Genomic DNA, 4,075 nt, shown 5'->3' on the forward strand with positions numbered 1-4,075 from the left:
GAGATTGAAAGCAGGAGGAGAAGGGGATGACAGAGGACGAGATTGTCGGATGGCATCACTGACTCGATGGATATGAGTTTGAACAAACTCCAGGAGATAGTAAAGGACAGAGAAGTCTGGTGTGCTACAGTCCTTGGAGTTGCAAAGCGTCAGACATGACTTAATGCCTGAACAACAACAGTAGCAAACAACCTACCACAGAAGCTAATAATTATAGTTCTAACATTAGAAAATGCTCACATGTGTAACAAACTGAGCGACAAATCAGAGATAAGTCTCAGGTCTTCAGGAAAACTTCAGGTATTGAATTGGTTGCCACATTATACAACTTGGTAGAGATGGCCACAGGGCCTGAAGCTGAGTGGATAACTCAAGGTCACACTCCATTGTGTGAACATCACCAGAGAGAGCTCTGGGGAGTGCTGAAGAGGAGTGTTCAACTGTTAGAATCTGTAACTGATAGAATCGAACCCACACTTAGCAGCACATAAATACAATCAATAGAAAGCAATATTTTACATGTCTCCTCTGTACAAACATGCCCTTAAACATATTCAACTGAAATAGATCGAAAGCAGTATCAAGGGCACTATGGAGGGAAAAGAAGATTCTTTCCCAAAATGACAATCTGAAACTTAAGGACTGAGGGAAAAAAAAAAAAAGTGTTAACCAAAGGAACCTAAAGTTCTGCCTTTCCTGAGATCCCTTAACACATTCAAAATCCATCTGCTGAATGTCACCGTAGGAGTGTCTCAGGTAATTTTCACCCCCATTTGGGATTACATATCTCCTCTTTTCTACCAGTTATTCCCCAAAAGTTTCAGGAATTTGCTCTCCATTGAACTATGGATCCTCTCAGAGCAGAAAGTCTGCAGTGATGACCCCAATTACTATATAAACCAGAAACAGCTTTGAGTGGGATCCACACGAGAAAGGTAGAATGTTTAAAAATAACCTACTGGAGGAAAGGCACCATTTACAACTAATCTAAAAAAATGCTATAAGAATACATATAGAGATGAACATATTTGCAAAGCAGAAATAGAGATACAGCAGAAGAGAACAAATGTATGGATACCAAGGAGGAGAGTATGAATTGGGAAATTGGGATTAATATATATATATACACACACACTACTATGTATAAAATAGATAACTAATGAGGTGTAACTACTGTACTCCTCAGGGAACTCTACTCAATACTCTGTGGTGACTAAATGGGAAGGAAATTCAAAAAAGAGGTGGTATATGTATACATATAGCTGATTTATTTTAAGGTACATCAGAAACTAACGCACAACTGTAAGGCAACTATACATCAATAAAAAAAGGATACACATAGCTATTTCTTTTATGTCATAGCTATATGAGACAAATAGAAAGAAATACATTTTAGTAATAACATGGTTTATCTTTGTAGTTTGGACTTTATGATAATTTAATTTTTCTTTATCTTGCATGTTTTTTACATTATAAACGTTATAAAATAAAGGTAGATTATACATTAGAAGCAATAATAAATATGAACTCAATCAGTGTTTTCCTAACCAATCTGCTTCAAACACTTTGTAACAAAAGAATATAAAATATACATATATGCACCCTTCTGGGATTGTTCTTTCTAAAGGTTAAAGTAAATGTCACTCCTCTGATTGGATAAATAAAGAGTCTTTCACTCAGGAATTTTCCCTAAAAACAATTCTTTTTCATCACTTGTATAAATGCTTAGGAATGTAGGAGGACATTTTTCAACTGTAGATGGTTCAGAATAGTTGGCACAATAGAAATAAAACAGCAAAGTGGTGGGAAGAATTTGTAGAACGATCACACAATAGCGTGACAGTGGCAGAAAGCGTGACCAATGACTTCCAGGGTGGGCAAAGGAAAGGAAAGTGGAGGCGGCATTCCCAAGACCGACACAGTCACTGCCGTTGAGGAAACGTGCAGTCTGCAGGCCTGGAGCACTGATTAAGTCGGGGTGCTGCATTTGAGCTTGCTATACCAATACATGAACAGATCAGCCAATATTTATAGAAGACAGGTATGAGTCTGAACTCATTAACATGCTCTAAAAAGATTTATTTTCACTCTGAACATTATCTTTACCTAAAGCTCCAAATTGGAGTAGGAAATGGCAACCCAGTCCAGTATGGAGAATTCCATGGATGGAGGAACCTGGTAGGCTACATACAGTCCAGGGGGTTGCAAAGAGTCAGACACGACTGAGCGACTTCACTTTCTTTCTTTCTATAGTTCCTTTTGGAGAGGAAAATGGCAACCCTCTCCAGTGTTCTTGCCTGGAGAATCCCATGGGCGGAGGGGCCTGGTGGGCTGCAGTCTATGGGGTTGCAGGGAGTTGGACACGACTGAGCAACTAACACACATACAAAGCCGCAAATTTAGTATCATTTGTACTTACTGTATTTTTGTTTAACCCATGCTTCCAAAAGATAGGGGACGAAGCAGAATACACAGACCAACTACCCTCTATATCCCTTACTTAAAGTCTTATCATTACCCTCCTCCCCACAACTGTGTTAACGTCTATTATAGTGGAAAGTGAAAGTTGCTTAGTCATGGCCAACTCTTTGTGACCCCATGGACTAGTGTAAAGCAACTATTAAACATGGAGACAATGAGGTCATCTGGTAGAGCGACAGGAAATTATTTACATTGCCAAACATACTAGAAACCATTCAAATGACACATGTTAGAAAAAATGGGGAGAATTATTCACACAAACCATTCCAAAATATAAGAGCGAGTTTCAGACAACTTCTGAAAATATTTGCTGTATCTTCTAAGGTTTAGTACTTGTCTGGTTATGTTTTTATTGTGCTGTACTCCTCATTAGAGCTCCAGCCCCTTAAGAAATAGATGACATATCTATCAATAATAGCCACTTAATAAAAATCTGCTAAATGAATTAATGAATACATGAAAACAATTTTTGTATGTGAGAAACTTCCTGACTCAGAAGAGGTAGCAGTAGGCACCCATGGAACCAACTATTGGATTCTCCTAATGGGAACATCATATCTTTTTTTTTATTCCATTTTTTTAATTGATGTATAGCTGATATATAATACTATATAAACTACAGGTATACAAGGGATTTAAAACCTTTTTGTCAACCCTAAGCTCCTTAACTATCCCTTGCCCCCATGTTTCTCCTCTGGTAACCATTACGTTCATTCTCTAAGTCTGTGAGTCTTGTTTCTGTTTTGTGATAAGTTCATTTGTATCATGCTTTCTTTTTAGATTCCACATACAAGTGATATCATCCTATAGTCTTCTTTCTCTGTCTGACTTACTTAGTGTAATAATCTTGAGGACCATCCATGTTGCTGCAAATGCCATTATTTCATTCTTTTTAATAGCTGACTAATATTTCATTGTCTATAGGTACCACAACTTAAGAACATCTTTCTTATCTTTGTCTTTGAGTCCATCCAAATTCTGCCATTCTTCAAACTCTTATTGTGATTTGTATTTTTTTTTTAAAGATTTCCAGCCACGCCAGCCCTGAATTGTCTCTCAACTAGACTTTATTAGCCCATCATATAGCTTTGTTTAGTTTTTCTCATTGTTTATTGTTGATACACATTTTCTGAATGGGTTGTAATCCTTTGAACATATGTCTTCTCCCTAATTTATTGGTATATGTATTACTAAGATGTGGTCCCTGCCCTTGGAGAGCTTACAGTCTGTAGAAACATACATGTAAAATAAATGAGTTCAACATACTATGGTAGACATTTGGGTTAGCCTTCCTAACCACAGTCCCACCCTCCTTCTCTGTAAAGAGACTGAAAATGTGGTCCCTGCATTTCCCATGTGCACTTGAAGCTAAGTCTCCACGTCTGAACCAGGACTCACCTGATGTACTTCAATGATAGTTTATAAATGAACATGAAGTGACAACCATCTTGCTGCCACTATTGATACTGCTAAGCAAGATTACAGATATTTGTGGTAACTGGACTCCATGCTGCAGAGCCCAGTTACCAGCCTTATGGCCATCGGAATAGGCGTGGCAGCAGCACGTTTCTGACCTCTGGGTACGAGCTTAGGT

The sequence above is a fragment of the Bison bison genome, unplaced genomic scaffold, assembly GCF_000754665.1.
Source record: "Bison bison bison isolate TAMUID 2011002044 unplaced genomic scaffold, Bison_UMD1.0 scf7180017864146, whole genome shotgun sequence".
Taxonomy (NCBI): domain Eukaryota; kingdom Metazoa; phylum Chordata; class Mammalia; order Artiodactyla; family Bovidae; genus Bison; species Bison bison.